The following is a 22,261-nucleotide window of genomic DNA, read 5'->3' as shown; positions in this document are numbered from 1 at the left end:
AATTAAGCATATTATTAAAAGGGTTGGGGTGGAAAAGAAGATCTCTTTGTAAAAAGTATCCATATTTTTAAAATTTGTAATAAGGAAAACTTGGCAGTAAACCAAGTGTCTAACTACTGCAGGATAGCTGAATAAACTATGGTATATCATGTAATAGAATGTTATTAGGTCATAAAATGACAAAAATTAATAATGGGATGAAAAATGAAAAAAAAACCATGAAGTGATGCCTAGCAAAGACAATAGAATTAAAACAGTATATACCTTTACAAAATAATAGCAAGAAAATTAAATAAGTACATAGAATAGAGATTAGTTGGGGATATGAAAAATAGGTTATTGTTACAAATTTACATTTTATTAAATGTAAATAAAATATATTTTTAAATATATTGCATGTTATGTAGTGTTGCATTTGTTGAATGTAACAAAATACATATGTAGTTCAAATATATTTTTCTTTAATCAAAATGCAGACAGTGACTTTTATTGCTCATTTTGTTTGCTTGATTATACTCATTGGCATTTTTATTAATTTTAGAATAAATAAAAGTATTAAAATATTTTAAAGATTAGGAGAGTAAAGCATGGAATTTTGAAATCCAAATCAGATATCCAAGTTGAAAACTTGATAGAGGATGTTTGTTTTCTTTGAAGAGTTATTTGATCATAGAATTGTAGATTTAGAGGTGGAAGGGATCTTAGAAGTAATCGGGTCCGGCCTTGTCTCTTTGCAGATGAAAAAACTGAGACCCTAGTTAAGGAACTAAACAGGAAGGGAATGGCCAAGCTGAGATTTTTATACAACTTCCCCAGAAAGGAAGCTGTCTCCCATTTATCCAACCAGGGCTCAAATGACCAATCGTTGGTGGTCAGACCCCATCTAGAGTAGTATGTTCCCTTTAGGGTGATTTGTCTTAGGAAGGACACTCATGAATTCAAGAGCATCCAGTAGATGGCCACTAGGATGGTGAAGAGCTTTGAGTCCATGTTGTATGAAGTTCAAAGAATTTGTCTGGAGAAAAAAGGACTGAATGGGGTCAGGACAACTATTGTCCCAACAAACAGAGAAGGAGAACAAACTCCTTCTGTTTGGCTCTACCCATACCAGTAAGTGGAAGTCACAAAGAAGCAAATTAGATTTGGCATCAGGAAAAATTCATAATTATTTGAGTTGACTCAAAGTAGGATGGACTGTCTCAAGAGGGAATGGATTCCTAGTCACTGAAGGTCTTCAAGCAAAGGCTGAGTGACCATGTGTCAGTACTGAATTAGAGGGTTGGCTACTGAGTTCCTTTCTAGCTGTGAGATTCAGAATCTCTGACGATACCTCCCTGCTTTCAGCAGGCCACCTGTCCCTAGCAGACTGCTGTTTGGTAGACCCTATGCCTTCCTCATCTCCCTTCCTCCCTTGCTTCTACTGGGAGAAAGCCATTTACTTATACTCTTGAATCGAACACAAGGTAATTGAAACACCACTTCAGAAACTCCCACACCCATCACTTTCCCTTAACTCCCTTTTTGGCTCAGCTTCTCAGAGGCAATTCTGTTCAGAAAGAGACTTTTGAAACCTCATTTTCCCATTATACAGTGATCACTTGTTGAACTGAACGGAAGTTCACTCATTAGCTTTGTGGTTGGAGTGGATGAAGGTTTCTCATCAACCTTATTATCAGGAAAGGACTTTCCCAAGAGTGTCATACACTGGTCAAAAAAGATGAAAACTCTTCCCAGGTAAGGAGAAAATTGGAACAGTTGACTTCAATGCACAGAAGGCTAAACATAAGAGGTAAGCAAGTATGGAGGGAGGGAGAGACAGATCTTGTTAGGCAAACTTAGAAAGTCTCAAACAGGTGAAACTAGAGCGAAATTAGAGAACTAACAACTAAAGTGAGAGTATTGCAAACAGGTGAAGTTAGGAAGTTTCAAAAGGTAAAATTCGAGCATTTCAAAAGGAATGGGAATCCCAAATCACAGTTGCTAAAGCGAAATCAGATCTCTTTTCACCTCTAGATTTGTGGACTGGAAAATGTGCATTTGGTTTTAGATCAAACAGAAGGTGGAGAGAGAGAGGTTCTTGGACTTGTTTTTTTTCCATCTTGAAACTGGAAATATTTTAGATATGATTGGGGGGATTTCCATCAGCCACAATTTTTAAAATTTCAAGCCAGAATATTACCTCTAACCAGCAGGAGCTTTCGCCACCTTTGCCACTCAGAAAGCTCTATTGTTGACAATATTATCTTTCACTTAAGTACCAAACAGGGGAAGGGGGTGTCTGAGAACTTAGGGTTTCAGGTTCCTGCTAGAAGCATCTAGAACGCAGTAGATAGAATGCTGAGCCTGAAACTGAATTCAAATCTGGCCTTAGACATTTCCTAGCCATGACAAGTCACTCAAGTTCTATTGTCCTCAGTTTCCTCAGCAGTACAAAGGGGATAATAGAAATGCCTTCCTCTAAGGACCATTTATTTTTTTGAAAAGCACAAAGCAGATGCTTATTAAATAAGTTATTATGAAATAAATGTTTATTGCCTTTGTCAGATCTGCTATATATTATCTTTGTGACTTTGGGCAAGTCACTTAATCTCTTTGGCCTCAGATTCCTCACCTGTAAAATGAGGTTAGACTGGCTGACATTTGAAATTCCTCCTAGCTGGACATTTATAAGGACATTAGTTTATTTGTGGTAATAGGATACAAACTCCTGGAAGGCAGGAGCTGTTTCATATTTTCTTTACATTTGTCGGGAACCTAGTGTCCATCGACCACTTAATAAGTACTTGTTGAATGAATAATTCTTGATGACAAGAACCCTCTAAGCTAAGGACTACAGAGAGCATGCCCCTTTCATGAATGAGTAAACTGAGACCCAGAAGAACTTTAGAGATTTGCCCCAAATCACACAGCTGGTCAGAGGCAGAGTCTTCTTGGTTCCAAGCCTTGCCCAGCACCCAGTACCTAATACTGATCCTACGCCCTTTGCTGCACAAAGGGATTTTCAGTCTTTGACACTTGTAATCTGGAAGAATTGAGCACAAATAAAAATCTGCCTCATTTTCTGGGTTCTTTGGCAAGGGACGTGCTGGGCTTGGGGTTTTTTGGGTTTTTGTTTTTTGAGGCCTCTAGCCCTCAAGTCAGGCCCCAAAGCACAGCTGGCCCCTATAAGGAGGGAACTATTCTCTAACCAAGAAATGGTTTCCAAAAACAAGCTAGGCAGAAGGGGAATTACTCCCCTTGATGCATATTCACTTCTCTCTTCAGCTCTGAAATTGAAGAAAATCGAAAAGGGAAGCAGGGACTGACCCAAAGTGAACTCCTTGGAGACAGCAATTAAGACTCTCTAGCTGCAGAGCCCACTCTGTCTTTGCACATGTGAGTGCCCAGCAAGGGAGGGAAAGGGAACAGGACCATGCCTGTTGTATAATGTGGCCACTCAATCTTCAGCTCAGCAAATATTTGTGGCCCCATTTCACAGATTCAGAAACTCAGGACATGGTAAAGAACAAAAAGACCTCTGTCCTGATGGGGGTAGTGATCAATCAGTAGCAGAGCCAGAATGGCATTGAGACTGCCCCTGCTCTCAGACCAGCCTTCCCCAAAAGGTCTTTGGCCCACTTGTGAAGCTCATAGTATGAACTTTGTGCTGCTTTCCATCTCTGCACCTTTGTAGGAAGCTGCAGCTCATGCCTGGAATGCCTTCCCTCCTCACCTCCACCTCTCAGAATCTGGAATTTCTTGCAAAACCTGGCTCAGATGCCTCTGCATGAGGCCTTTTCTAACACACAACTCCTCCATGCTTCCCACTCTGCCCCTGTCCATTGTTGGTGCTCTCCCCATTTTGATATTGCTTTATATTTATTTATCTGTGCTCATGTTCTACTTTTCTCATCCCCTTCCCCCAGTCTTTATAGAGTATGACCTCCTGACAGGCAATCAATCAATCAGTCAACATTTATTAAATGCCTGCTCTGTGCTAGATACCATGCTAAGTGCTGGGGATACAAAAAGAGGCAAAAGGCAGTCACTGCCCTCAAGGAGCTTACAATCTAAAGTCAGGAACTGTTTTGTTTTTAGCAAAATGCCTTGCACATAGTAGGTACTTAAACATCTATTAAATTGAGTGAGGGAAGTGAAGGGAGGGGGTAAACCATGGGAGCATAAGTTTAGAGCTGGAAAGAACCTTTGAGGTTATCTAACCCAATTCTCTCAATTTTACAGGAAGAGAAACTGAGGCTCAGAGAGGTGAAGGGACTTGCCCAAGGTCACATAGGGAGTAGACTAAGTAGGACTTGGACTCAAGGTCTTCTAAGTTCAATCTAGCACTTTCTCTCTCTGCTATACTACCAGGCAAATGCTATGCTTATGTGGCAGATTACTGACTTTTACCCTCCATCATCATCTCTCCCTTCCCCAGGCTCAGCCTCACACACACACACACACACACACACACACACACACACACACACACACACACGATATGTTTGTACTCATATCCTTCAACCAGGACTGTCACTAGCAAGTACAGACAATGAAGAACCTAGGGTATAGTTGGACCCATCCTGGTATGATCGTACAGGATGGTGTGGTGCAAAGAGACTGGGCTATGACTCTGGGCTTGAAATCCCATCTGGGCCACCCCTAAAATGTAAGTGATGGACAAAATGGATGGCCCTGTCAGAGTAGTGATTAATTAAGCTCCAGGGTTCAGGTTCAAGAGGTGCCATTCCTCGCTCATTCAGTGGGTGTGAAGAGTTTTACCACGAGGTAACATGTTTTACAAACATGTTGTGCCTGGCACAAAGTAGGCCCAGACTATTATTATTATTGCGACCACATCTCTGCTTTTATTGCCATAGGGAACTCTTAGGGGAGGAAAACCTCTGTATCAGAGCAAATCAGCACCTCCTCTAAATTGATGAGGTTGGAGTCAGGAAGGTTTGAGTTCAAATACAGCCTCAGATACTTGTTGACCTTGTCACCCCAGGTGAGTCACTTAACCCCTGCCTGCCTCACTTTCCTCATCTGTGAGATGGAGATAATAATAGCACCTGCTCTCCATGCCCCCCCCCCCATTGTTGGGAGGATCAGATGATAAGATATGTAAAGAGTTATTTGAGGTTGCTGTCTATCCACCAAGCCACACTGTCAAGCATTATCATTACTGAGACACAACTACAAAAGGAACTGCTTTGTTATCTGGAAAATGGGGACAAATCCTTTTTTTTTTTTTTTTTTTTTTGCTGCTTTAGCAGAAGACGGGAGGATGAACTGGGAATTCCCTGAAGGTGTTTGGTGCTAGGGGCCCAGAACATCACATCAAATATCTCCATAAGCCTAACCTCTTTGCAAGGAGGGATCATTTAGCTCTCTGTCCTTGTATTCCCACAGTCTAGCAACGGGCCTGGCACCAGGGAAGACCTTTAAATATTTGTTGATTGATTACTTGTGACTTTCATTCACCTTTCCCTTCAGGGATTGCCTTTCCTTCATCTCAAAGCAAAGTTCCTTCCTGGCAGGCAGGGTCCACATGTCTCCTAGCTACTTTCACTGGAGGTTGGATCATTGATCAGGAGCCTGAGCCAGAAGGGACTTCAATCAATCAGCATTATAGATAAGCATTTATTAAATGCTTATGTAGGGAGCCCTTTATGAGTTCCTCTAACTAAACCTATTTGACAGATAAGGAAACTGAGGACCAGCAAAATGAAACCACTTGTCCAAGTAGCAGTGGCAGAGCTGGAATTTGCACCTAGGACCCCTTACTTCACATCAAGCTCCCTGTCCACTAAGTCCCTTTATACAACCCTATTCCCAAAGCAGAGTTTTCCCTGTTCCCTCCCTGCTTCTCTCGGTTTCAAAGCCGACACTGAGGGTGGTGGGGGAGGAGGAGAATGGCAGGAGAGGGAGAGATCCTAAATAAAAACAGGAAACTAGGTTTTAGAAAAAAAAAATCGATGTTTCATTCAGCCCGAGTTACGGGTAAGAGTATAAAAAAAACCCCTCGAGTCAGGAAATGCGAGGCTGATCAGAGGTTTGCCGTCACCTCCTGACTGTAAACATGTGGTGAGCTCCCCCTGCATGCAATGAATGGGACCAGAGCCTGGCCCGCTGGCCCTGCTCCATTTTTCTGCCTCGATTCATAGCTGGGCGTGGGAGTGGCGGTGACACGGGGGGGGAGGGGACAAAGACCAAGGGACAGAGGACAAGGACTCGGCGGGAGGGGCAGAGGGCAGCGGCCAGAAGGGCAAGACCCTTTCTCCTTGGTGAACCCCGACCAGCCCCCAAGCTCCAGAGGATGCTTCTAGCCGAGACCTACACGACTAGCCCTGGCTCCCCGCGAAGGTGATTCCCAGTCACCCCGCCCAGGGTGGCTCATTTGCCAACCAGCCTCTGCAAGGGGTTCATTCTATCCCGTCCCTTTGCTCCCCAGCCCCAGCCCGGCTCTGCATTCGCCCTTTCCACCCATCCGCAGTGGAGATGCAAGGGCAGAGAGGGGACAGCTTTGCAGGCAATCCGGCAGCTGTACTGCGCGGCATCCCTGGGGCCCGCCCGGCCTCCTGTCCTCCCTTGACCTCCCGTTGCGCCCCCTCCTTTGAAGCATCCCATCCCAGACCTCGAGCCCAACTCCATTTCCCCTCCTCCCATCGCCCAAAAGAAACAAGAGGCGGTAGCTTACAGGCATGGAGAGAGAGACAGAGAGGCAGGCAGGCAGGCCGGCAGGCAGGCGATAACAGCCCAGCGGGAGGCAGCCAGCCAGCAAGGAGGGTGTCGAGTGTGAGTGAGAGGCGTGTGCAACCGGCCTGCTCACACCCGGCACCCTCAACTTCCTATTTTGCTTCCTTTCTGCTTGCAACAGGAAAAACAACAACTTCTACTGTCCCCCTCTCCCTAACACCCCCCTTCGGCACCAGCCTCAGTCTGGAACTGAAGGTGGCACTACCCTAGATTTGGCTCTCACGAACCAACAGCAGAAGGCAAAAGAACTCCAGGAAATTCCTAAGCCTACCAGGCTTTCGTGCCCCCATGGGGGAAATTATAGATGCTGGAAGGAAACCTCAGAGGCTATAGAGTGGCCCCCTTCCTTTTATAGATGAGGAAACTGAGGTTGGGGGGTGGTGGTGAAGAAGACGACTTATGAAGGGTGTGACCTTATATATCCTTCCTAAGTGTCAGAGAGAGGATTAGAACCCATGTCCCCAGACTCTAGCACCACTGCCTTTTCCACAATCCAACCCCTCCTCTATTAATTAAGACGGGTCAGTTGAGGACTGTATGAGACCTCTGGATTATCCCAGCACACAGTAGTGCTTAGAGAGTCCATTCCTCCATCTCCAAACAGTGCACTGGTTTATTCAGGGTCTGCTGTGTGAAAGCTTCTCTGTTTGAAAGAGCTGTTTTATTTGGATGTCTTAGCACTTTCTTGCCCAGGGACTTGGAGGCTGAGGAAAAACCTCAAAAGGTTAACATAGAGAGTATGAAATAGTAACGTCAATAATAATGGGTATTGATATGGTAGAACATTTTATGGTTTAAAAAGCTCCTCACAGGCACATCTCATTTGAAGAAGGTAAAAAATATTGATGAGATTAGAGAGGGTCACCAAGGAACTTGTCACTACTTTCACTAAATTCAAGATGTCAGAGCAAATTATTGGAAAGATCACTGGCTCTAGAGTCAGATTCATTTAGTCTAAATTAGAAATTTGGTGATTTCTGACTTCAAGGTCCCATTTGGGGTTTTCTAGGCAGAGACACTAGAGTGCTTCACCATTTCCTTCTCCAGCTTATTTACAGATGCTGAACTGAGGCAAACAGGTAACACAGCTACTTAGTGTCTGAGGCTGGATTTGAACTCAGGTCTTTCTGAATCCAGGGCCTGTACTGTATCTACTGTGTTAACTAGCTGTTCAGCTATCAGAGGACTTGAGTTCAAATCCCATCCCTATGATTCTGTGGCCAGTGGACAAATCATTGGCTCTATCTGTACCTCAGTTTCCTTATCTGTATAAAGAGGGAATTGGACTAGATGACATCAAAGGTCTCTTCCAGCTCTGAAGCTAGGGTGCTATGAGCTTTGGGAGTGATGCTCATAGATAGGATGGTAAGGGAGGAAGAGAATATTGGGTAGATTAGCTGAATCAACAGGATGATCAGCATTGTAGCCAGAGGATGACAAGAGTTGAGATTTATGGATCACCTTGTCTACAGGACAGCACAGTGCACTGAGAGCCAGCCTCTGAACCAAGAAAACTTAAGTTCAGATCCTACGGCAGCCACATACTGGTGGTGGTGTAACCATTACAAAACCTCTCAGTGTTCTAGACCAGAGATGTTAAATATACCATGAGCCACATGTAGCCCACAACGCCTCTTGAGGATGGCCTAAATCAGATTAAAATGAAATTGGGAAATAGTTAACAAAATAAATAAAGATACAACAAAACATAGATAATAGTAACATGTGGTTTTCCAAGTCAATGTGGAGCCCGCAGGTATCTTGTAAATGCTTTAATGGTGCTGGTCTTATGTTGAATATGATACCACTGCTCTGGACAGCTCCCCCGGCCTAAATGATGCCTTCTGGGTTGGTGGAGGGAGTTTGCTCATGGGCTATTGCTATAATAATGAATCACACATGTAGTCCCTATCCCTATATTCCACAAAATGCATTACATCTCTTATTATTAGACCCTCACCCCAACCCTGTGAGGTAGGTCCATGATCCCAATGTTATAGCTGAAAAAAATGGAGCTACCTTTTGTGTGCTGTCTTCCCCCATGAGATTGTTAGCTCTTTGAAGACAAGGACCATTTTTCTTTTTCTTATTTGTATCCCTAATGCTTAGCACAGTGCTTGGCACATAGGAGGTGTTTAATAAATGTTTATTGGAGTAAATTATTGAAGTGAATTGCAAAGCTGGGCTCAAGGACCACCATTGTTTACATTGTTTCACTTTGAGTTTTGTATCCTTATTGCTGGGTGCAGTGCCTGGCACATAGTAGGAGCTTGTTTGTTGATTGACCTATTGAAGATTAAACTTTATTAATCACTTACCCACATGGGAGCCACCACAAGAGATGCTGAGGATAGAATGACAAAAATGAGAACAGATGACCTCCTAGACCTTACATTCTCCTGGGAAATACAATGTATGAGTAGAGATGTTGTGTTTGTCCATTGCTCTAGAAGAGGACCATGACATCAGAGAAATGATGACATGACTTGCACTTTTTTTTGAGTGAGGGAGGGCTCTGCAATATCACCAACCTCATTTCTCCTCCTGAGCCATCTGGATTCAGTGACCAAATAATCATCAGGATGACTGGAGATGGCCCAGGATAATGTAATGAGAGACTGTTTGTGCCCAGGGGATCTGGTAAGGTCTCATGCAAGAGGTAAACTGTGAGCTTCACTCTTAAAGAAGCTAGGCATTCTAAGAGGTATTGGTGAGAATGGAGGGCATTTGAGGTATGGAGAATTGCCAGTACAAAAGTGTGAAGGCTGTGGATTGAAGGCCAGAGGTGATATCCAGAGGGTAGTTGTTAAGGATGGAGACCCCATGGCATCAGGAGAAAGAAGATGCTATTAAGGAGCCACTTCATTCATAGACTGGAGCCAATAGAGCCAGAATTTAGACTCCACTGTCTCCGGTAGACCTGAGGGCTCTGACTTTGAATTCTGCCTCAGACTGTGTGGCTGTGGGTAGACTACCAGCCCAGAAAGGTAAGATTTAAGTGTTCTTCTTTTTTAAAATTTATTTATTTTTAGTTTTCAACATTCATTTCCACAAGATTTTGTGTTCCAAATTTTCTCCCCATCTCTTACCTCCCCCACCCCAAGATACTGTGCATTCTGATTACCTCTTCCCCCAATCTGCCCTCCCTTCTATCACACCCCTCCCCTCCCTTATCCCCATCTTCTCTCTTTTCTTGTATGGCAAGATAGATTTCTCTACTCCATTACCTGTATTTCTTATTTCCTAGTTGCACACAAAAATAATTCTCAACATTCGTTCCTAAAAATTTGAGTTCCAACTTCTCTCCTTTCCTCCCTTCACACCCATTCCCACTGAGAAGACAAGCAATTCAATATAGGTTATACATGTGAAGTTTTGCAAAATACTTCCACAAAAGTCGTGTTATGGGGGGCGGAGCCAAGATGGCGAAGTAGAAAGACGCACATACACACAGCTCCAAGCCCACAAACCACAGAGTGGCTAGAGGGGACCAAGCCAGGGTGAATTCTGCACCCAGAGACCACGGAGTATTGGAGCGAGGGAGATTTCTGCTCCGGAGAGACCTGCAAACCTCTCGCAGGGGTCCTTCGCGCCGCGGACTGGGCGCCGGGACGGGGAGCAGAGTGCAGTCCCTCCGCGGCCACGACACCAAGGGAAAGAGATCCGAGAGGGCTATGGGGATGGGATCTCCAGCGGCCACGTGGGTCCCCCCACCCACAGAGGGACCTGCAAACCTCTCGCAAAAGGTCCGTCGTGCTGCAGACGCGGTGCCCAGCCCGGACCTGCGGCGGCAGCAGCCGCGGCTCCGAGAGACACAGATCTGGGAGGGCTCCAGAGACGGGATCTTCAGCGGCGGCACAAGCCCCCCCACCAACAGGTGACTGACAGGGGTAGGTGAGAGAGTCTCTTTGGCAGGTTGAGAGGGGAGTGGGGTGCTCCCATGGCTCGGGCCCCCCCAGGAGATGGAAGCTGAGAGGCGGCTGCAGACAGGGACTCCCCAAGCGGGCGGGAGCCTGGATCCATTGTGGAAGGTCTATGCATAAACCCCCTGAGGGAACTGAGCCAGAGAGGCGGCCCTGCCCATGACCTCAGCACCTAAACTTAATTTAACACTGAATAGCAGCCCTGCCCCCGCCAAAAACTCTAAGGCGGGAAGCAGCATTTGAATCTCAGTCCCCAAACGCTGGCTGGGAGGACCAGGAGGCGAGGTGGGTGTGAGGAGAACATTCAGAGGTCAGGCCACTGGTTGGAAAAAATGCCAAGAAAAGGGAAAAGAAATAAAACTATTGAAGGGTATTTTAGCGGAGAAAAGACACTTCCTCCCTTCCTTTCTGATGGGGAGGAACAATGCTTGCCATCAGGCAAAGACACAGAAATCGAGGATTCTGTGTCCCAGCCCACCCAATGGGCTCAGGCCATGGAAGAGCTCAAGAGGAATATTGAAAATCAAGTTAGAGAGGTGGAGGAAAGACTGGGAAGGGAAATGAGAGGGATGAGGGAGAAGCATGAAAAGCAGATCAGCTCCCTCCTAAAGGAGAATCAAAAAAATCTTGAAGAAATTGGCACCTTGAGAACTAGCCTAACTCAGCTGGCAAGGGAGGTGCAAGGGGCCAATGAGGAGAAGAATGCTTTCAAAAGCAGAATTAACCAAATGGAAAAGGAGATTCAAAAGCTCACTGAAGAAAATAGATCTTTCAAATCTGGAATGGTACGGATGGACGCTAAGGACTTTTCGAGAAAGACAGATATCTCAGAACATACCGCGCAGATTCGAAAAATGGAAGATAATGTGAAATATCTTATTGGAAAAACAACTGACCTGGAAAATAGAATCAGGAGAGACAATGTAAAAATTCTGGGACTACCTGAAAACCATGATCAAAAGAAGAGCCTAGACATCATCTTCCATGAAATTATCAAGGAAAACTGCCCTGAGATTCTAGAACCAGAAGGCAAAATAAATATTCAAGGAATCCACAGAACACCGCATGAAAGAGATCCAAAAAGAGAAACTCCTAGGAGCATTGTGGCCAAAATCCAGAATTCCCAGGTGAAAGAGAAAATATTGCAAGCAGCTAGGAAGAAACAATTCAATTTTTGTGGAAATACAATCAGGATAACACAAGATCTGGCACCCTCTACATTGAGGGATAGAAGGGAATGGAATAGGATATTCCAGAAATCAAAGGAACTAGGACTGAAGCCAAGAATCACCTACCCAGCAAAACTGAGTATAATACTTCAGGAGAAAAAATGGTCTTTCAATGAAATAGAGGACTTTCAAATTTTCCTGATGAAAAGACCAGAGCTGGAAAGAAAATTTGACTTTCTAACACAAGAATGAAGAAGAACCATGAAAAGGTGAACAGCAAAGAGAAGTCATAAGGGACTTACTAAAGTTGAACTGTTTACATTCCTACATGGAAAGACAATATTTGTAACTCTTGAAACATTTCAGTATCTGGGTACTGGGTGGGAGTACACACACACACACATGCACACACGCACACATACATAGAGACAGAGTGTACAGAGTGAATTGAAGAGGATGGGATCATATCTTAAAAAAAAAAAATGAAATCAAGCAGTGAGAGAGAAATATTGGGAGGAGAAAGGGAGAAGTTATATGGGGCAAATTATCTCTCATAAAAGAGGCAAGCAAAAGACCTATTAGTGGTGAGATAAAGAGGGGAGGCAAGAGAAAAACATGAGGTCTACTCTCATCACATTCCACTAAAGGAAAGAATATAATGCACACTCATTTTGATAGGAAAACCTATCCCATAATACAGGAGAGTGGGGGACAGGGGCACAAGCAGGGTGGGGGGAAGGATGGAGGGGAGGGCATGGGGAGGAAAATGCAATACGAGGTCGACACTCATGGGGAGGGAAAGGACCATAAGAAAATAGAAGTAAAGGGGGACAGGATAGGATGGAGGGAAATATAGTTAGTCCTATACAACTCAACTAGTATGGAAATCATTTGCAAAACTAAACAGATATGGCCTATATTGAACTGCCTGTCTTCCAAGGGGAAGGGGTGGAGAGGGAGAGAGCTAAAGAAGTTGGAATTCAAAGTGTTAGGACCAAATGTAATGTTCTTACCACTGGGTAACAAGAAATACAGGTTAAGGGGTCAAGAAAGCTATCTGGCCCTACAGGACAAAAGAGAAGACGGAGACAAGGGCAGGGAGGGAGGATAGAGGAGAGAGCAGATAGGTCACAGGGGCAATCAGAAAGCTCTGGTTTGGGGGGGGGGAGGGGATAAAAGGGGAGAAAATTTGTAACCCAAAATTGTGTGAAAATAAATGTTAAAAGTTAAATAAAAGTGCGATCTAAAAAAAAAAAAAGTCGTGTTATGAAAAACTAATTATATTTCCCTCTATCCTATCCTATCTGGCCCATTTATTCTATTCTCTCTTTAGACCTTGTCCCTCCTCAAAAGTGTTTACTTCTAATTACCCCCTCCTCCCATTTGCCCTCCCTTCTATCATACCCCCACACTGCACTTACACCCTTCTCCCCTACTTTCCTGTAGTGTAAGATAGATTTTCATAGCAAATTGAGTGTGCATGTTATTCTCTCCTCAAGCCAAATGTGATGAGCAAGCTTCACTTTTTCCCTCTCATCTCCCCCCTTTAACTTCCATTGAAAAAGCTTTTTTATAATTTACCCCATTCCATTTCTCCCTTTCTCCTTCCAACATATTCCTCTCTCATCCCTTAATTTTATTTTTTTAGATATCATCCTTTCCTATTCAGCTCACCCTGTGCCCTCTGTCTATATAATCCCTCCAGCTACCCAAATACTGAGAAAAGTCTCATGTTACCAATATTATCTTTCCATGTAGGAATGTAAACAGTTCAACTTTAGTAAGTCCCTTATGATTTCTCTTTCCTGTCTACCTTTTCACGCTTCTCTTGATTCTTGCGTATGAAAGTCAAATTTTCTATTCAGCTCTGGTCTTTTCATCAAGAATACTTGAAAGTCCTCTATTTCATTAAATGACCATTTCCCCCCTGAAGTATTATACTCATCTTTGCTGGGTAGGTGATTCTTGATTTTAATCCTAGCTCCTTTGACCTCTAGAATATCACATTCCAAGCCCTTCGATCCCTTAATGTAGAAGCTGCTAGATCTTGTGTTATCCTGATTGTATTTCCACAATATTCGAATTGTTTCTTTCTGGCTGCTTGAAATATTTTCTCCTTGACCTGGGAACTCTGGAATTTGGCTACAATATTCCTAGGAGTTTTCCTTTGGGGATCTCTTTCAGGAGGCAACTGGTGGATTCTTTCAATATTTGTCAGACTTAAGTGTTCCAAAGAAAAATGATTGAGTGGTTATATCTACTGTAGAATTTGGACACGAACAACTTTTATTCTGAAGAATGAGGGTGCAATGGAACCTGAGTTTATCTTAACTCTGCCCTATGTGACTTTGGGCAAACCATCTCATACCTCTGGGCCTCAGTTTCCTCATCTGTAAAAGAAGGGGTTGTATTAAATAGTCTCTGAGGTCCTTCTGGCTCTAGAGCTATGATCCAGAGGTGTATTTTACTCCCTGTGTGATCCCAGTAAAATCACTTCTCTCTGGGCCTCAGTTCCCTCAACTATAAAATGAGTTTGGACTAGATGATTTTGAAGTCCCTGTCAGTTCTGAAACTATAAGACAATTACTCTGCAGGCAGACTGGATGAAAAGAGATTTAATTTCACATTTTAGAGAAGGGAGAACAGAAGCCATGTTTCTATGGTGGAGGGAGAATTGTCAGAACCTCCTCCCCACCCCTCAAATGAATGGAAAGCCTGTCAGCCCTAGCAGTTACCGGTCTCTAGACCTGGGCTCTTTAGGTCTTGTCTAATCTCCACCCTCCTTCAAAACCAATGTTTGAGCAGCTTTCTCAAAGCTGACCTTACCTGTACAGCCTGGCTTCCCTCCCCACAGCAAGAGGAACTGAGGTCTGCTATCAGAGAATTTTCAAGAGCAGAGTTTATTCCCTCCCCCTAAGTCATCTCCGAAGGATCAGTACAAGTGCCCTATACACAACCCTAAGCTTCTCAGGTGGCCCTTTCCTGGATGTTCTCATGCATTAGACTTGTACTTAGATGACTTAGTTTCAAAACCCAGTTCTGATCCTTACCACTAACCAAACATCCTCTGCCTCAGTTTCTTTCTCCATAAAAAAAGATTGGGGTTGGACTAGATGGCCTCTAAAGTTCCTTTTGGAAGCAGCTAGGTGGCTCAGTGGAGAAAGCACTGGGCCTGGAGTTAGGAAGACCTGAGTTCAAATCCAGCCTCAGATTTTTCCTACTTGTGTGATCCTGGACAAATCACTTCATCCCATTTGCCTCAGTTTCCTCATTGGTAAAATGAACTGGACAAGGAAATGGCAAATCACTCTATTATCTCTGCCAAGAAAACCTCAAATAGGATCTTGAAAAGCTGCAGGTAGCTGAATAAGGTCTCTTTTAGCACTGAATCTAGGATCCTAGGAATTGTGTCTCCCCTCACCCTCACCCTCCCAAAGCAGAAATTTCCTGATTTTTATTTCTTAAGACTATCTCCTCTTTTCCTTTGTCCCCTCAGAGAGTCGATTTAGGATCATTACAGGATCCTTGATCTAGAGATGTAAGGGACCTTAGAGGTCCAGCTTTCCATTTTTTAGATGAGGAAACTGAGCCCCAGAGAAGTCAAGTGATTTGCCTATGACTAAACAGAGTAAGTGGCAGAGTTGGGATTTGAATTCAGGTCCTGAGGCACCAATCAAATGCAATTTTTCTTCTGTTTTGCCATGGTTTCTAAATAAGGCTCTCAAATTTTGGGGGCTCCTCTTTACCACCTTAATCTTAATCTAGGAGGTGCCCCTGTTTCCAACATTTCTTCCTCTACCCTCCCCTCCCACTTCTTGAGTCAGTCCCTGGAGATTCCTAGAGCTTAGATTATTAGTACTGGAATTAGTACAGGGCCACTGAGTCACAGAATCACTCAGACTTATACCTGGAAGTGGTCTTGGAGGCCAGCTAGTCAATGCCTACCTGACTAATTGCCTTCTGCAACTCAATTCAATGAGCATTAATGTGGGTCTGCTGTGTGCCAAACTGGAGACTGGAGAGCCAGCCCTGGAAGTAAGAAGACCTGAACTCAAATCTGGCACATCCTGATGAGGATCCCAGAACAAGTCATTTTACTTCCAGTGCCCCAACTAACTGTTCAAGACTCTAAGGTAGAGGTCAGTGGAAAAAATGTTGACTGACGAGTACAAGGATCTGAGTTTGAATCCTGCCCCATCTGTGTGACCTTGAAAAATCACTTAACTTCTCAGTGTGCTAAATCAACATGTCCAAAGTACAGATCATTCTCTGCCCCCCTGCCCAAATTCTCCCTCCTTCCCAACTCCCCAACTATTCTTGAGGGAAACACTATCCTCCCAGCCACCATGCTTGGGAGTTATCTTCCATTCCTCTTTGGAGCTCACTCCACATATCCTCTTCTGATACTCGATCTCTCGACTTTTGTATTGGCTGTACCCTCTGCCTGGGATGCCATCCCTTCTTGGCTTCCCTGAATTCCTTCAAGATTTAGCTCCAATCCCATCAATTCCAGGAGGCTTTAACTCCATTCCTCCCACTCCACATACCTACTGCTTTTCCTCTGAATTAATTTTCACTTGCTCTTTATACTTCTTATATGTGTTTGGGCAGCTGGTGAATTAGTAGATAGAGGACCAGGTCTCCAGTCAGGAAGACCAGAGTTCTAATCCAGCCTCAGACACTTCCTACCTGTGTGACCGTGGGCAAGCCACCCTGTTTGCTCAGTTTCCTCATCTGTAAAATGAGCTGGAGAGGGAAATGGCAAAAACCACTCTAGTATCTCTGTCAAGAAAACCCCAAACAGAGTCACAAAGAGTCAGATGGGACTGAACAACGAAATGTCTTACATGTAAGAGTTGTGTGTTATCTCTTCCATTAGAATGAGAGCTCCTTAAAGACAGGGACTGTGTTTTTACTTTCCTTTTTATGCTTGGTGCACAGTGCCAGGCATATCGTGGAGGTTTAATAAATGTTTAGTGGCTGACTAAGTTGTACTGTATATGTGGACCTGCTTGGAGTCTCCTCACTTGCAGTTCCTGATATGTATGATAACTACAGAAGGAGACAATATAGTTACAAAAATTCATAATCCAAGGTCAAACAGAGTGTAACTTAGTAACTTCAGAAACATGAATGCTACAAAATTATAAAATCATTATAAAATTATAATTATAAAAATTATAAAAACATTACTTGAAAGTTGAATAATTTCCATTTCTTTTATACTTATTTAGTTTGAATAGCAAATTTTTAATTTAGCGAGAAAAGGACACCCTGTCATTCATTAGGCAGCATTTCTGGATGACGCTTTCTTATTCCAATGGATCAGTGGAGGAAGGCCTCTTGTCTAGCCACTATGGTCACCTGATGGATTTCCCCTTAGACTTTTTCTTGTGGAGTCACATCAAAACTGTTACTTATGCATCAAAACCTCATTCTTTTTAAAAAATACTCATTTTATTTATTTTTAATGTACTACAATAATTACCATAAAATTAAAATTTTTTTCCCCCTACCTACCTCCCACCACTCCCCTCCCTCCCCAAGGTAACACACAATTCTATATAGGATCTACACATACATTCCTATTGAATACATTTTCATTATAGTCATGTTGTGTAGAAGAACTAAAATAAATGGGAGAAATCATATAACAAACCAAAACATGATACACACACACACACACACACACACACACACACTCACACAAAATGATCTGCTACATTCTGCGATTGAATTCCATAGTTCTTTCTCTGAATGTGGAAGGCATTTTGCCTTAGAAGACAATTGGGAATTTTTTTTTTATGTCCTTGTTTTTCTATGAAGATCCAAGTCTACCAGAAAAAACTCTCACACACTGTGGTTGTTGCTGTGCACAAAGTTCTCCTGGTTCTGCTCCTTTTGTTCAGAATCAGATCATATAAGTCTTTCTAGGCCTCTCTGAAGTCTTCCTGTTCATCACTTCTTATAGCACAATAGTATTCCATTACATTCACATACCATAATTTATTCAGCCATTCCCCAACTGATGGGCATCCCCTTGATTTCCAGTATTTGACAACTACAAAAAGTGCTGCTATAAATATTTTTGTACATGTGGGACACTTTCCCATTTTTATGATTTCTTGGGGATACAGGCCTAGAAGCGATATTGCTGGGTCAAAGGGTATACACATTTTTTTAGGGTGCCAATTTTAAATAATTTTTATTCTCCAGGACAGGAATTGCATTTCCACTTGTTTATAGTACTGATAAGGTGCAATGTTGCTCAGTTCTCTCCCTCTGCACACATTCAAGTATTCAGAATGCCCAGATTTACACAGTAGCTTAAATGTTACATTTAAACCACTGCTGCCTTGGCTGCAAATTTGAGTCCTTCGATTTTTGGAAAAGCTGTATGGAATACCCTTTCTTCTGTGGTTTAGTCCACCTCTTCAATGGTGGGTCCAGAAGAAGCACCTCCAGATGGGGCTGCTCCACCCCCTGGAAATCCACCAGGCATGCCTCCTGGCATGCCCTCTGCACTGTGGTACAGCTTGGTAATGATGGGGTTGCAGACCTTCTCCAACTCTTTCTGCTGATGCTCAAATTCTTCCTTCTCAGCAGTCTGGTTCTTATCCAGCCAATTGATTATTTCATTACATTTGTCAAGGATCTTCTGTTTGTCTTCATCACCCATTTTGCCTTGCAATTTTTCATTCTCCATTGCAGCCTTCATGCTGAAAGCATAAGATTCAAGAGAATTCTTGGAAGACACCTTATCTCTCTGCTTCTCATCCTCAGCCTTGTATTTCTCAGCCTCCTGGACCATACGCTCAATGTCTTCCTTGCTCAGATGTCCTTTATCATTGGTGATGGTGATCTTGTACTCCTTGCCTGTGCTCTTATCCACAGCAGAAACACTGAGAACGCCATTTGAATCAATGTCAAATGTTACTTCAATCTGAGGAACACCTCTGGGTGCTGTGAGCTCAAATTTGCCAAGCAGGTTGTTATCTTTTGTCATTGCCCTATCACCTTCATAAACCTGAATAAGCACACCAAGTTGGTTGTCCGAATAGGTGCTAAATGACTGTTTCTGCTTGGTGGGGATGGTGGTATTGCATTTGATCAGAACAGTCATAACTCCACCAGCAGTTTCAATTGCAAGGGAAAGAGGAGCGACATCCAATGGCAACAAGTCCTACACATATCTCCAGACAAAATGGCAGCCTGGACAGCTGCACCATAAGCAACAGCCTCATCAGGATTGATACTCTGGTTGAGCTCCTTGCCATTGAAGAAGTCTTGCAGAAGCTTCTGGATTTTGGGAATTTGAGTGGAACCACCCACTAGGACGATGTCATGAATCTGTGATTTATCTAGCTTGGCATCTCTTCAGGCCTTTTCTACAGGGTCCATGGAAGAGATCAGCTTTCAGCTCTTCAAAATGGGCTCGAGTGATTGATGTATAGAAGTCTATACCTTCATAGAGGGAGTCAGTCTCAATACTGGCCTGGGTACTAGAAGAGAGGGTGCGTTTTGCATGTTCACAAATGGTGTGAGGACGGCGAACAGCCCTCTTGTTCTCATTGATGTCCTTCTTGTGTTTTCGCTTGAACTCCGCAATGAAATGGTTGACCATTCGGTTATCAAAGTCCTCCCCACACAAGTGAGTGTCCCCAGTTGTGGATTTGACCTCAAAGATGCCATCTTCAATGGTAAGAATGGAGACATCCAAAGTACCATCTCCAAGGTGAAAGATCAACACATTTCTCCCAGCACCAACCTTTTTGTCCAAGACATAAGCAATAGCAACAACAATTGTCTCATTGATGATTTGGAGCACATTGAGACCAGTGATGGTTCCAGCATCTTTCGTGGCCTGACGCTGGAAATTATTGAAATAGGCTGGTACTGTGATGAAAGCATTTGTGATGGTCTTCCCAAGGTAAGCTTCAGCAATTTCTTTCATCTTGGTCAACTCCATAGAAGACACTTATTCTGGATAGAAACTTTTGGTCTCCCCTTTGTGCTCCACTTGGACCTTAGGCTTGCCTGCATCATTCATCATCGTAAAAGGCCAGTGCTTCATGTCTGACTTTACAACTGCATCATCAAATCTGCGACCAATCAGATGTTTGGCATCAAAAACTGTGTTAGTGGGGTTCATTGCAACTTGATTCTTTTCAGCATCACCGATTAAACGTTCTGTGTCGGTGAAGGTGACATAGCTGGGGGTGGTCCTGTTTCCTTGGTCATTAGCAATGATCTCCACTTTCCCATGTTGGAAGACTCCCACACAGGAGTAAGTGGTGCCAAGATCAATGCCAACTGTGGGTCTCTTCGACATGGTTGATGGAGAATTGGGGATTGTAGCTGACCTCTGTGGAGAAAGAAGGGCTGCTGCTGTGCTGAGTAGCTGTATGCACATTTTTGTAGCCCTTTGAGCATAGTTCCAAACTGCTCTCCAGAATGGTTGGATGAGCTCACAGCTCCACCAACAATGAATTAGTGTTCCAACTCTTATATCTTCTCCAACATTTATCATCTTTCTGTTTTGTCGTGTTAGCCAGTCTGATAGATGTGATGTGTTACCACCTGTTAGATTTGCATCTCTCTAATCAAAAGTGATTTAGAGCATTTTTTCATATGATTATAGATATCTTTAATTTCTTCCTCTGAAAATTGTCTGCTCATATCCTTTGACTATTTATCCATTGGGGAATGACTTGTATTGTTGTATATTTGACTCAGTTCTCTATGTATGCTAGAAATGAGGCCTGTATCCCCTATATTAGCTGTTAAAATTCCTTCCCAATTTACTATATCCCTCCGAATTTTGGTTGCATTGGGTTTGGTTGTGCAAACACTTTTCAGTTTAATGTAATTAAAATAATCCATCTTGCACTTCATAATGCTTTCTCTCTCTGGTCAAAAATTCTTTCCTTCTCCATACATTTGATAAATACACTATTCCTGGTTCCTCCAGCTTGTCCATGGTATCAATCTTTACATCTAGATCATGTACCCATTTGGACTTTATTCTTGTGTATGGTGTCAGGCATGGGTCTATGCCTAGTTTCCACCACACTGTTATCCAGTTTTCCCAGCAATTTTTGTCAAACATTGAGTTCTTATGCCAGAAGCTGGGGTCCTTGGGTTTATCAAACAGGAGATTGCTATATTCATTGTCTACTGTGTCTTGAGTCCCTAGCATACTCCACTTGTCTACTTTTCTGTTTCTTAGCCAGTACCAAGTGGTTTTGATATTTGCTGCTTTATAATACAATTTGAGATCTGGTAGCGCTAGGCCACCTTCCCTAGCATTTCTTTTCATTAGTCTCTTTGATTTTCTGGACCTTTTGTTCTTCCAGATGAATTTTGATATTATTTTATCCAGCTCTAGAAAATAATTATCTGATTGTTTAATTGTTATGGCACTAAATAAGTAAATTAATTTAGGTAGAATTGTCATTTTTATTATATTGGCTGAGCCTACCCATGAGCAACTGATGTTTTCCCACTTACTTAGATCTTTATTTGTGCAAAAAGTGTCTTGTAATTGTATTCATATAGTCCCTGCATTTGTTTTGACAGGTAAACTCCCAAATATTTTATAGTGTCTACCCTAGCTTTAAATGGGATTTCTCTTTCTATCTCTTGCTGTTGGATTTTGTTACTAATATATAGGAATGCAGGAGATTTGTGCGGGTTTATTTTGTAACCTGTAACTTTGCCAAAGTTTTTTATTATTTCAAGTAGTTTTTACCTGAATTCCTGGGATTCTCTAAGCATATCATCATATCATCTGCAAAGAGTGATAACTTAGTTTCTTCTTTGCCTGTTCTTATTCCTTCAATTTCTTTATATTGTCTAATTGCTACAACTAACATTTCTAGTACCATATTGAACAATAGTGGTGATAATGGACATCCTTGTTTCACCCCTGATCTTATTGGAAATGCATCTAGCTTATCCCCATTGCATATAATGCTTGCTGAAGGTTTTAGGTAGATACTGCTTATTATTTTATGGAAAGTTCCCTTTATTCCTATGTTCTCCAGCGTTTTTAATAGGAATTATAGGAAAAACCCCATTCAGTCACTGAGCAGCTTCTGCTGAAAGTTCTTACAAAGTTCAAAAATCAGCTAGCATTGATATATAGCCTAAGATGATGGGTATATTGAATATTAAGAAGAAAACTGTCAATATTTTAAAAGGTAAATAATTAACTCTTTAAAATGTAGTCTTTTGCCATTTTTAGCTTTTATAATTCTGAAGTTATTAATGCTTAAAACTGCACTAAGACTTTTGGGACACTCTGTATAGAGTTGATGAATGTCATAAACTAGTCAACACACCTTTATTAAACAGTGTCTGTGCCAGACACTGGGGATACATGACAAAAAAAGAAGCAAAAAGCTTACAATCTATTAGGATAATGCATGT

General features: G+C 42.7%; 1 pseudogene; it reads right to left on the bottom strand.

The window, feature by feature from the left end:
- Positions 1–18,236: 18,236 nt before the first annotated feature.
- On the bottom strand, positions 18,237–20,775 carry LOC140508572 (heat shock cognate 71 kDa protein-like; annotated as a pseudogene).
- Between the last annotated feature and the right edge of the window lie 1,486 nt (positions 20,776–22,261).

The sequence above is a fragment of the Notamacropus eugenii genome, chromosome 5 (assembly GCF_028372415.1).
Source record: "Notamacropus eugenii isolate mMacEug1 chromosome 5, mMacEug1.pri_v2, whole genome shotgun sequence".
NCBI classification, from domain to species: Eukaryota; Metazoa; Chordata; class Mammalia; order Diprotodontia; family Macropodidae; genus Notamacropus; species Notamacropus eugenii.
This window is presented reverse-complemented; position numbering and strand designations above follow the sequence as displayed.